The sequence below is a fragment of the Lonchura striata genome, chromosome 2 (assembly GCF_046129695.1).
Source record: "Lonchura striata isolate bLonStr1 chromosome 2, bLonStr1.mat, whole genome shotgun sequence".
NCBI classification, from domain to species: Eukaryota; Metazoa; Chordata; class Aves; order Passeriformes; family Estrildidae; genus Lonchura; species Lonchura striata.
Window position 1 is genome coordinate 99,401,387 of NC_134604.1, and position 13,553 is coordinate 99,414,939.

Sequence of the window (13,553 nt, forward strand, 5' to 3'; positions counted from 1 at the left end):
ACAGGAGCAGGTGGTTTGGGAAAGACCTGCGACATCATCGACTTCAGCCTGTGACCGGACAACTAAACCGTGGCACTGAGTGCCACGTGCAGTCTTTCCTTAACCACCTCCCTGGGCAGTTTACTCCAATGTCTAATCACCCTTTCTGTGTAAAACTTCGTCCTAATGTCCAACCTAAACCTCCCGCGGCACACCTTAACATTATCTCTTCTCGTCCTGTCACTTGCTATCCGGGAAAAGAGACCAAGGAGACCTCACTACAGCCTCTTTTGAGGGAGTTGTAGGAAGTGCGAGGTGTCCCCTGAGCCCCCTTTTCTTCGGAGCACCCCCGGCTCCCTCAGCCGCTCCCCACAGGCCTTGTGCTCCACACCCTTCCCCAGCTTCACCACCCTTCCCTGGCAAGCTCTGGTCTGCTGTCCCACCTGACCCCCGGTCACCATCCCCAAAGCACAGAGTCCCAGGGCACACACAGAGCTCACAAAGTTGACACATTACGCAAAACATGCATGCGCTGCGGTGGTGGTGCTGTGGCACAGACATACTTTACCCTCTGGTTATTACATTTTCCGTAGTTAATATCTTAATTTTCTGTTCAGGTTCTGCACTGAGCCAGTATTTTCACAGGTCTGTGCATGAGCAGTGCCCCAGGGACCTGTCACAGCTGGCAGAGCAGGGATTGCATTTTCCCCTGTGTAGCATTTTACACTCTCTGTATTAAATTTGCCAGCTATTACCTGGTGCCATAATGTTGTGGTGTGTTTCTTCATGGTCAATAAGCCACTCAGCTGTACCATACTGAATAGCTCAGTATCCTCAGCAGGCCATGCCACCCCATTGTCTGTGCCTTTCTCCGGACAGCTCACGGATGGGCTGTAACACACAAGTATGGCTCATGCTACTGATCCTGGCCAGAAGGGCTCCCCTAGGGCTTCTCTCCACTAAAGCTATTTTTCTTCTCTACTTTCCATGCTTTTAGTTGATATTTCTGATACAAGCTATCCACCTATTATTCCTGTTTCTCAGCTCTTCTGGTGAGAAGAAGAGCTTCTGTTCTTACTGCTCTTAAAATTTCAGATCATATTGAGACAACTTCCCTTTGCTACCTGCTTTAATTGAAAAGCCCATTGTGAAATGAAATTTCATGAGTCTCATTCATACAACATATTTCTACATTTACTTCCCATATATCTACTAAAGTTATTTTTAAAGAAAATTGCTACTAACTTGTCTGGTATGGGCATCACATTTATTAGTTCACAAGATCTTTAAAAATGGTAGGATGTAAATATATTTTCAGCATATTAAGAGCACAAGTCACCACTTCTAAAATGCTAGTGGTTTTTCCATCATCTGTGTATTCTTTTCCTCCAGCTGCTGTGCCACTGTATAGTTTCCTATGGAAGTCAGGCATCTGTGCAGAGCTGAGAAGTCTAGATACTGCAGTGGATTTTAATTGTAGGCCTGTTCAGCCCCTGCATCACAAAAGTTTTGTGATTTCCCTGTATATGACCAAAAAATTCATAGAGAGCCTCTGTCTCCAAGAAATAAGTGTTTTATACAATTACCACACTGCTTTGTCTGATGGGCACCCAATGCACTCAGGGACTCTTCCAGCTTTTCTTGCTCTGATCTCTGTATTCCTAGAGGTAAATTTGGGTTGCTTTATGCTCACACATTGATATCTGCTTTTACACATGGCATACTGGCAACAGAAGGCTGTGGACAGCAGCACATCGAGGTTATCTTGCAGAGCCAGTAGGTGAAAAAAGGAATCAGGCAAATCATAAGTGTGGAAAAAGAAAAAAAGGAATCAGGCAAATCATAATAGTGTATCTATTAGACATCAAGACACCCTTCTGACTTAAGAAGTCCTGGTGCACTAAGAGCTCCTCTATGTTCATTCCTGAGGACACTGACATGGGCCACTCTCAGAAAAAGTGGTGACTGTGGAGTTCTTTAGTTGGAGTAAATTATGTTGATAGGTGATTTTGTTACATATATTAAAACGAAGGTATGCTTTATAGCTGAACTGCTGCACTTTGTATGGGAGAAAACCATCAGGGCAACCTGCACAAAGGTATGGCTTACGTGTTGGTTTTGTTAAACTTCCAGTCTCAGGCAAAGACTTGAAGGACTGTCTTACTGTTGGTGCTATGTAGATTTTGAAAATGCAATCATTTTGTAATGTTTTGTAATATTTCAGTTTGAAATGCTGCTTTTTTGGGTAGTCTTACTTATAAAATGTACATTTTCCTGGTTCACTGCTTCTTGCTTATTTCCATCTAGCTGCCTTACTTATGCATATTTGCACTTGCACAGTTATTGTCTGGAAGCACAGAAAAAGTTTTGTTATGGAATCTATGGAAATATCACCTTAAATGAACCTCTGATTATATACATTTTAAAAACAGTGAAATCAGTACTTCTTGTCTGCTGAAAACCAATTTCTTCCTCTGTGTTTCACCTCATCACTTTCCCTGGATCTCTTTTGACTCTTTCACTTCACAAGATATCTGCTGCTGTATGAGCTGTATTTTCCTTGGAAGACCATGTAGATATTTAATGAGTTTAAAATCTATCTTAGAGGAGAAGGAGCACCCTGGCAAGGTTTGCTTTTAAAGGAAGCCCCTTTATATGGTCCTTCCCACAACCCAGCAGTAGAAAAGGTCTCACATTAATTTTGATTGGTAAATAAATTTTTTCTACACCCATAAAACATAAAAAATATAAACTGAGTCTAGAATGAAGTGAATGCCCCTGCAATTTCTTTCTCAAAAATAATGATTTGGTTGTGAAAGCATAGCTCCTATTGATTCCAGCATGAGATCTGTCCCAGGCTGAGGGCCAGAAGCATCACAGGAGAGCCTTGATTTTATTGATCAGTTTTGTCAATGGTGTCCCATAATGCAGCACATCCCTCTTGAACTACTTTCTTCCATGACTGTGTTCCTTGCAGCTTTCAGTGTTGCTCTAATAGGCTAAAAATAAGGATGCTCTTTGCTGGGAAATGTTTCCTGGCAAGAAAACAAAATGTTGGATGAGACTACCTATTAGAGTACGGAAATTTCTTCTTAAGAAACAGCATTTGCAGTTGTCAACTACTCAGAACATTTGTCGGCTACTCAGATTCATTTATTAGCCAATTAATTTCTTTAAGAAATTAGCCAATTTATTCTTTAAGAAGCTATGAGTTTACTGACTGGAAGTTTGTAAAAAAAGAGATGTAGAAAGTTTAAATTTGCAGCACACTTGCATAAGCTGAGAAAGTATTCTGAGCATCAGATCTGAAGGGTGTTTCCAGCACACAGTGGCAATGACTGGAAGTTGGAAAGTAGGCAGTGACCTATTTGTCTTGTTCCACTGTTCAAGAATCATATATCTGTCACACCCAAGTGTGTGATTCTGCAAAACTTGTGCAAATATGTGTGTTGACATTATTTTGCAAAGATTGTTATTGAAGTGAGTTAAATGTAATTCAAAATAAGTCACATTTAGAACTGCAAATTGTCCACGGTGTTGGAATTATTGACTCCACTTGTTCTTTTCTAAGACAAAATCATATTTTACATTGTTTCTAGCAGATTTTCAATCATTATATAAAACATTTGTTTGGGTTAAAATAAATCCTTCTTAGGTCGAGCTCCTGAATAATGTGAATCTACAATTCATAAAATTTACAGGAAAAGATACCCCTCTGGGGGGCAGTGAGAGAGGGGGAAGGTGTGTGGCTGTTTTTGTGTGTAGGAAGCTACATATGAGACTTTTCTTTCCTCTGGCTTTCTGAGGGACAGGCTACCAGAGGCAGAGCTGGGGAGAGATAAAGTATCTTTTAATACAATTTTACAGACAAAGAAAATAAGAAGCTGAGGTAGGCTTCTAGACCAAATGCCAATATTTTTATCACGAGTTAGATGTATCTCATATCTCTCTTCTGTAACTCCTGTGGCCCCATCGTACATGGATACATGTTGATAAATTAAATATCAGGAGCACCTCTAAAACTTCCCCCACTGGGACAGGGGGTAATATTCCTTTTGCTGTCTTTCTGTGCTCACTTACAGTCTGACAGTGATCTCTACGCCTGAGCTAGTCACTCTTCAGATATCATTATAGCCACGGGCAAAGCACAGTAATGCATTTTGGTTGCTGTTCATCTGGTATATGTTGGTTATCTACTTTGGGTAGATGTGAATCACACCCTAGAAGTGCTTTTTTCTTCCGGTGATTTTCAAGGAAGCCTAGGGCAATTCTTACATGGTGCTGTTATTATAGGTTGTGGTGTATTTAGTCAGATAAATCCCATCGAGAAAAATGCAAGTGCGAATACAAGTGGAAAAAGTTGCTAAAGGAAAATACTGCCACGGATCGTGAGATAAGCCCACCGACGTCAATAGATGGCAGCATTGTAAATGGTAAAGCAGAGCATTCTGTCTGAAACAGGGCACAACGGAGTCTGAACTGGTTGCTCTGGAGGAGTGAAAGCTCTGCCAAATAGCCCTGCCTCGTACCTCTGGCTTACTATCTCCTCTCGCCTTTCAGATGGCACAAAGTCTACCTTATTTCTTGAAAGCTAACAAAAGAATCTTGAACCATGCAGATTTCCAGAGTATGAAAAGCAGAAGAAAACTGAATATTCAGCTCTTAAATTTCTGTTCCTGGACACTTAACACTGGAACATGTAGCATAGCAGCTTATGATGATTTAGATAAGAATTTTGTGTGGCAATTCAGTATGTACACACAATAAAACGTTATAATATTACATTTCCATGTTTCTTTGAATTTAAATCTTTTAGTCTTTAGCAATTGGATTTATTTCATGTGTCATTGTTATTTTGGCATTATTATACAAGAGCATTGAGCAATTTTTATTAGGAAATACAGATGGCATAGTACTGTTTATTTGATATGAAAAAAATGTAAGTGTTTCACATTTGTCATTATTATTTTTAAGTGGGAAAAACATTAATAATGCCAGAAGTGCTTTAAATTCAGGAAGTCAGCAGGTAGCATGTGAAAGAGTCATGGTAAGACTGAAGATGTCAGGTCAGGTTTTGTGTCCTTTGCCACCAGAGAGACTCTGCCTTGGATCAGGTAAGAGCTGTGTAGCCAAATGGCTGTGACCATGGTAGTGGGGTATGGCACTGGATCTCCTGGTAGATCCTGTTGCTCTGTCTAGCTTCCACCCCTTCAGCAATTCTCCTCCCTGAATGTAGCCCCAAGAAAGAGCGCTGAATCAAACTGCACTGTACCTGTCTTCATTATTCCCTTCTCCTTCAGTTTTTGTGACATTGCAAACTCTGAAAAGGTTCCCAAATGCATATAGGAGGCACACAGACTGAAATACTACCTCTCCTAATTACTAGAATGTAGTCCACAAAACTCATACAGGTTAATTCCCCAGACTAATATTTAGTCCACTCAGTTGTCTGTTATTGTTGTAAGAATTTTCAAATTACTTATAACCAATAATGACTATATAACATTCAGCATTTTAATACAGCATTGATCTGGGTTTTTTTTTTGTTGTTGTTTGTTTTGTTTTGTTTGTTTTCCTCCCTGCTTGATAAACATGGTATATTAGGGATTCAACTGGCTTCTTAAAATTATTTACAGATTTTTATTGGTTTTATTTGTGCATAAATAATATGCACAAATATTATTTATTGTCTTTATTGGTTTTTGATATATTGTAAATTGTCTGAGAGGTAGGGATAAGCAGATTCCACCAAAATGAATAGGCATTTATGTGTGCAAAGTGTGTTTGTACAAGTCCTGTGCCTTGGGATCAATTTTGTCCATTATTATGCAAGTGTTAACTTCTGCATAACCTCAAAAATAAGCCTTTGATTGACCAGAGGTTTGTCACTGAAGAGCTGAATAACACCTTGAATACAATTAAAATCTCTCAGTTACGTACTTTATCAGGTCTTTAAATGCTTGATTCATTAGCATTGTCCTCCTTCTTTCCTCTTCCTTTCTTCTGTTATTTCTTGTAGCTATCTGTTGTGTTGACAGCTATTAACGATAGCTGCTTGTTGGTGAGCCATAGCTTGCACTCGCCATGAGTTGTTATTGCAGACTGCCTCATCGATGGTGTTTCCATGAGCCTTTCAATTTTCACAATTGTAAACAGCTGTTCTCAGTACAGTGAGTGCTAGTAATTCTACACAAAGCTGCACTGAGATCCAGAGGCAGACCACAGCATGCTGACCAATCTCTCAGCTAAAGGAGCTCTTTCACAAGGTGTTACCTATATTCTTGGCTATCAGTGGCTTTTAGTCACAGAAGATTTGAACTGACACTAGAAGTTCACTGGGAAGGAGTGCAGAATATAGGTTGGGTGTGTACTCATGTTCACCTGCTCCAAATAAGGAGAGGCTGCCTGAGCCTGCATTGCTCTCAGACTGAGAACAAGATGCCTATTACACTGCTCCAAAAGCTACAGAATGTTCTGGACACAATGACAGGAGATGGCAATAGCTCTTGAGTTATGTGCAAAGTTGGATTGTAACCCATCAAAGTCAGTCTCAGCAGCTTCTTTTAGCAGCCAAGGATTTAGATAACCCATTGGCTGTGGGGCCAGCACAGCCTTGGGAGGCGTGGCTTTCATGTAAGAGTGACTTCTGACTGCTCATAAGTATCCTGTAGCCAAGGCTACAGAATGGCTACATGTAGCTCATTAGTATCAGGGATCTTGAGGTTTTCCAGGGTAGTTCTCTAGGGATCAACATCAGATCTGTGAAAATTGAAGCTGACTGAGGAGCTGACTAACAGAGAGGAGAGGGGAAAAAAAGACAGATGTAGTAGAAGACAGGTGTGTGTTTTTTAAATCCTTAATTCACAAGGTGGGATTCAAAGCTGAAACCCATGTCTGTGGTTTTCTGTTCAAACCAGGAAGGCAGTTGGGTGTCCCAGGGAGTTACCTGAAAAACGTGTCTACTGCTACCTGTGTTTATTCTATCAACTTTCACCTTCCAGCTGTAGTGCCTATACTTCCTTTATAGCCATTGGAGTCCTGCATCTCCAGGAGACAGAGATCATATCTAGCCTTGGAGCTAAGCTCTCTGGCTGCCTCCAATGACCTCTGAGCAGACATAGATACAAGCTTAGGTACTTCTCCTGTGTATTTAAATGTAGGTGAGAACAAGTGAAGAAACTGCTGCATGGAGAGATTATCTGTAGCTGTTCTCTCAAAAAACAACACATATATCTTTTTTTTTTAGGTGGCAATGAAATGAATGCGGTCCCTCTGATTATTGAATAGCTTGCTCAGTACATTACTTCCTTAGAAAATGAAATGTCTGGGCTTAATTCCCTTCTAAGCCTCAGAGGCTTAATACTTACCCCCATGAGAGCAAACAAATCACTTACCTCTTGCTGACCTTGAAAATCTGACTCCTGTTTATAGGCCAGTAGCAACATTTTGTTTTTCATTCCAGCTTTTGTAAGTGTCCACAGACATTATTTGGCAAGCCATACTACTGGCTTAGCCAGGGATACTACAGTGCTCCAGACAAAAATATTTTGGCCAACATAGGGGAAACAAAAAAAAATTAGTGGAACAAATAACATATTTGTTGCAGTCAGAATGACTAATGCAAAAAAATGTTAAGTATTTTGAGCATCATCAACTTGCTTTACTTCATTTTTCTAGTCATGAATTGAACCCAGCTCCTTTGTATAATTACCTCCATTATGTAATTTTGGTGAGAAGGTTCTGTTGGGTTGTTGTTTGCATGGAAACATTGGCTATTGCTCCCTCAGTGTAGTTTGTCCTTGTGCAGAAGTACCTGAGGACCTACCACAGCAACAGTCTCCCTAGGAATGAGGACATAAGAAGGGAAACAACTTTTCTGAAAAAAAACCTATGTGAGTGCTGAGGGAAGTTAGTCATGTTGGCCTTGCCTTCAGTATATTCTCAACTCTTAGCCATGGAATCTGACTGTTGGTGATCTATGGGAAGCTGATTTCTGCTTCTGGGCAGGAGAGGTGAAATATGAGTCTTGGAAATGTCAGAAGTACTTGTTTATGTATCACATGGTAAATGCACAGAAAGGTCTCTGCTACTGAGGTCTACTCAGGTTAGATCAATTTTTTATGGGGATACTGATGATTTATCTGTGTATAGGAACACCAAGGCAGCTTGGAAATACAGGATTTGCACTACAGCAGATCTTCAGCAGCCTATCTAGTTATAGAGTTGGTTAAACCAGTGCTCTGGAGTTGGGTTATGCATAGACAACAACTCCTCGGGAACCTTTGTACTTATAGCAGTACAGAAACTCCAGACCAATGGATCTAGCCCTCAGATTTTCTCCACCAACAATTCCCAAATCAGAAAAAGGAGCTTTTCCAGGAGATTGTAGCTGCATGCAAGCCCAAAGGAGTGGCCTACATGTAACAGGTAGATCCTGTTGATTTGTGAGGCATACGTTCCCACAAATCCTGAAGGTTTCACTTAATCTTTCTCTTTTAGATCTGAATAAAAGTTGCACAGGAACCTCAGGTATGGAAAATACTAGTATAGAATAGTGTTTGAAACTTTCAAAATATTTTGGCATATCTAAATTAAATATCTTTGTACAGAAGCTGGTTTTATAACACTAGAAGCAAATGTATTTTCCTTTGAGAATTCATTAATTGCTGCTTCTGGGTCTCATTATTTGGGTTGGGTTTCACTGAGATATTCTGAGGATCCTTGAAGGATGGAAAATTGTGAACTTTTAAAGAAGCTGGATATATGTCACACTTCTGGGATGGCTGCTGTTGATTCTCTGTCTTTTTAAGCTTTCTGCTGCTTGAATAATTCTGGAATTGTTTCCTTGGTCTATGCTGTCTATGAAACCTTGGCATCTTTCTCAGAAACCGGTCTTAAATGTCTAGAAGCCTGAACTAGCCAGGAACAATGATGATCCCTTGGTCATCCCTCAAACACTGTTGCTCACTCCTTCTCAAAGTTCTGGCTGTGTGAAGATGCAAGTGGTCTAGAAAATGGTAGTGTTTTGTTACCCTGCATAAGAAATCAGAACCAGAATGTCTCCATAAATACACATACTCCACTTTTCTCCTGTGGAACTGTCCTTGGGCTTGGAATGCCCAGAATTCTCTTTCTGCAGCAATGATATCTCTTTTCCTTCAGGGTCTCTGTTCTGGCATGTAACTATCTTTCTGTCTTCTCTCCTGGATTCATCTCTATCTCCACACTTAGACCAAAATTTTCTGTGTCAATTAAAACTTTTATTGGCCTTTCAAGGTTCTCTAGATCCCCACTCAATACTTGCCTGCTTGGTTACTTCTCACTTGATATTCAGATCTAGGAAAGCAGCTGACCAGTGTGTTAATAAACATTTTGGATCATGAAATGTCTGTGTGAACAGAGGATGAAAAAATACGTAATGACTAGAAGAGTTCAACCATTCTGTGATTTTCATACCTCCTTCTTGTATGGGGTTAGCCTGGAGATGGGGAAAGTCTGGAGTGGACTGGATAAATTGCTCTGGGAGCTTGTAACCTCTTCCTTGACGTTCTCCCTTCTGAAGATTCAGTGGATTCTTCCATCATGAGACTGTGAATGAAATTTATTGCAGCTGACATGCTCAGGATTTCCTTGCTGTGGTCTGAGATGTGTGTGAGAAGTTGCTTAGAAGACCTGATGCACAGTCCCACCACATGGCCAGAAGTGATGTTTGTGATGGTGCATAGTGACCCTGGTAGGGGAAGGGCCTTGGTAATGCTCCTAAGATGCTGCATGTGTGGTTTTACGAGTAACAAAGTTAGCAGGGAATAGCTGCCCAATATCTCCATAACAAGTTATGTGACATATGCTGACAAAAGGTGGCATCCCTGCTCAGCTATTAGCCCTGAATCACCATCCTTGAGAATTTCAGTCCAAAATAAAAATGAAGAGATAAAACAACCAATGGTGAGCAAAGGAAAGCTCTCTATGTGAAATGAAATTGCAGTCTTCATGACTTAAACACAGGGAATTCATAATATCAAACTATTTTCAAATTGTACTTACAAAGATTACACAAATCATTGCATAACAATTTACAGCCAGTCACACTGAAATAATAGATAGGCACAAAGTTTTAATTTCCTGGTCCTTTTATCCACAAAGAACTGAGCATTTAAATGATTACTGACATCATCCTTCATACAATTTCTGCAGAGCAGTCAACAAATAACTAATGCCTTGACTACATTTGTCATGCTATATTGGATTGGGCCAGCATTCAGTAGTGATCCTAAAGACTGTAAAGACTGTAAAAGGCATACAAGTGCATGTATTGTCTTTGCAAATATTTGATGATAAATTGAGGTGGCATTAATTCCTAAATAATTAATTATGAATTGTTCATTAATTCTCTTAATTAAAAAGTTATTCACAAGTTTTATCTTGCCTGTTTGGAATCCTATGATTTACTGCTGAAGCATGTCCCTGTTAAAAGAGGGCTTGCTATTTCCAGAGAGAGTCATATAGAATGAATAATGAAGTACTTTTTATTAAATGACTGTGAAAATCAAAAGCTCACTACCAGTATTTCATGGAGGATTTATCTTAGAAGAAAGGAGATGCACATGGGATTGAACGAGTGTGACAAGAAATCTTCAGCAGTAGAGATGATAATCTACCTCTACAAAATGAGAGACATGCTGGTGTGATAAATAATACTTACTTTGAAGGGCAAATGCAATACTCGGCCATTCAATTTTCCAGGCTTGAATGTACAGTCTTACCAAAAACCCCACTTCTGTTATTTCTTATTATACTTATTGTAGGTTGTACCCAGAAACAGCATCAAGCTGCCATACACACTATGCAGACACCAGATACACAAACCAACCATGGATATGATTATTGTCCTATTGTAGAAAAGGAGACAGAGATTATTATTTGTACTGTAAGTAGTTGGAAGGTGTTCAAATGCTGCTGTAATGGATGCAATATGACATAAGTAGATAGATCCAGAGGCAGTTCCAGAGATTTATTCCTGAGAACATAATTCCGGTCTACACATCAGCATTCTGAGATACACTTTAAAAAAAGAAAAAAAAGCTTCTGCACTTGCATTGTTATTTTACAGGTTTATGGGCACATTTAAAACTCCTTCTTCAAGAGTTCCTTTGTCTACATTTAGAATACTATTCCTAGGAAATAACAATTTATGAGAGTACAAACAGTGAAAATCCTCTCAGAATCCTTCTGGCTGGCTTAGCATGTACAGAATTACCAAGGCTTATTTTATTACTATTGATTTAATGGTGTTAAGTTTTCAGAAGGTATTTTCATGAATGAATGCAACCATGTTTATACGTTTTATCCTTTTTCAGAACAGCTAGGGCCTGTTCTTACTTTGAACAATATGGAGGCCATGCTGTCATCACCTAATTATGACAGTTTCCATAGAATCTTTGTAGTACTGTGTTAATCCTCAGGTAAGGTAACACCTTTCCTTCCAGCTGCAGTTACTCTGACCTGATGTCATTTACTCTCCCTATTTCAGAAGGTGTATGGGAGAGCCAGCCCTGAGAATTGGTCAGGAGAAAGCAAAGAGGAGCAGCATGTCTACTCGCAAGTGTGAGCGTGAGAGGAGGAAAAGGCAGCAGTGTGACAGCATATTTATAGGGCAGCAGTAGGAGATGGCAACTGTTGGTGCCGTGTGCCAAGGTCTGAGTTAGAGTATGAGATGATCCTCAGAACAGTTTGTCCTACCACACAGATCTGCTTGCTTAGAAATAAATAATTTTTGATGCATGAGTCTAGTTCCAGCCCTGTGGGTTGTTAAGAGGATACAGCCTGTGCTACATACTTTCATTATCTTTGTATCCAGGAGTTTCAGGGGCTCTGTGGCCTAAGGGTATCTCTGATCACTTTGTTGGCTGGAAGAAAGATAGCCGCTCTGACATCCTTTGGTGCCATTACAAAGGATGGGTGCAGCTGCAGTGAAAATGGGGTAGTGATGATCACTGTGATGATCACACTCACTATGCTGAGCATAATGCACAAGGCTGCTGCATCTTCCTGGCCATCAATCCAGCCTGGAGGTGGGCAGTCCTACTGCTTCCAAAGGACTTTTTACTGCTCTCAAAGGGGCTCTGACCATTCTTTCTGGAAATAGTGGGATGTGAAGGTGGCCAAGGGGAGCTTACATCTTGTGTGAGGTTGTTCAAGTGAGGCAGTCCTTCTGCTAGAACATTTTTGGTGGTCACAATGGAGGCCCCAAAGTTGAGTTTCAAAAGCAGAGTTCTAGGGTGCTGTTCTGACTTCCCTGTAGGCATGTTCTTTCTAAATTCTGTATGGCAGCAAGACTTTCTAGGTGAAAACATGCTGCGTAGGTTATGTAACATCTTCACAGAATTCCTTAAACTTTTCCAACAAAAGTGCTGGTAGAACCAGAAAAACTACATGCAAATCGTTGTATAATAAAGTTTTAAGATATTAATTTCTTCCCCTTTCACTCCTTTCTTCTCATTTATCTTGTTACTATTCTCAATGCTCTAGAATTTTTAGAAATCTGTGATTTGATATTTTTCATTTTGAAATAGAATGCTCTGTCTTTTCCTGGCATCTAAATACTACTCAAAATTCATTGTGTTACATTGTCTGGGCATTGCTTGTAAGACATTACATTTTTCAAACTCTCAAGACACATAGCTTTCAAATTTTTTTGTTTAGATGAATTTTGGCTCATTATATCTTCCAAAAATAGATTTAACTGAGATCACAATGTCTTCATTATCTTGTAATGATTATAGAAGTCTTTCCTTAGCACATTAATACAAGTAACAGTATTTGACACATTTATAAGAGTTATCAACTAATGAGATGCAGTTTTCACATGTGTACAACCAGGCCACATTTCATCAACCTTCATTAAAAAAGAAAAACAGGAGCACAAATCTCTTTGGGTTGTGCTGATGCACAGCCAGAATTTCTTCTCTTAATATTTCTTCCCTCTGCTACTTCAGGAATTTTGATGACAGAACTTAGAAGATAATAATATAAAGTATATTAAATTATAAACCTTTAAAAATAATACCAGTTCTATTTAAAATGTCCAAGGTGTGAGTGGGGCCATGAGGGGCAGCACAACTGTAGGGTGGTAGTGGCAAGGGCACATTTCTACTGGGGGATGTTGGTGCATCTGGTAGGGCACACCAGGAATGCAGAAAGCAGAAAGGAATAAGCCCCAAAGATATCTGGAAAGGAGTGGTTTACTGCGAATCTCACTACTATCTTTTTGTACTTTTCTAAAATTTCCAGTCCTGATATAGGCTACTATAGGTCAAAGTGTCTTTCAACTCACATTGACGAGATAAAGTTTTCAGCTCTGATGGTCATTCAAACAAATTATTGTATGACCCTGCAACAAGAATGGGCATAAAATATTCCATCTGTTCACAGCTGTTTCCTCGACCATGAATAAGATAGCTTTCATGATCATGCTCCAAAACATAACAAATAAGCTGCACAGGAAACTACAAAAAACAATTACATCAAAGAAGGAAAACTGTAAAAAAAAAAAAAATCTTTATTTTTCAAAGCCT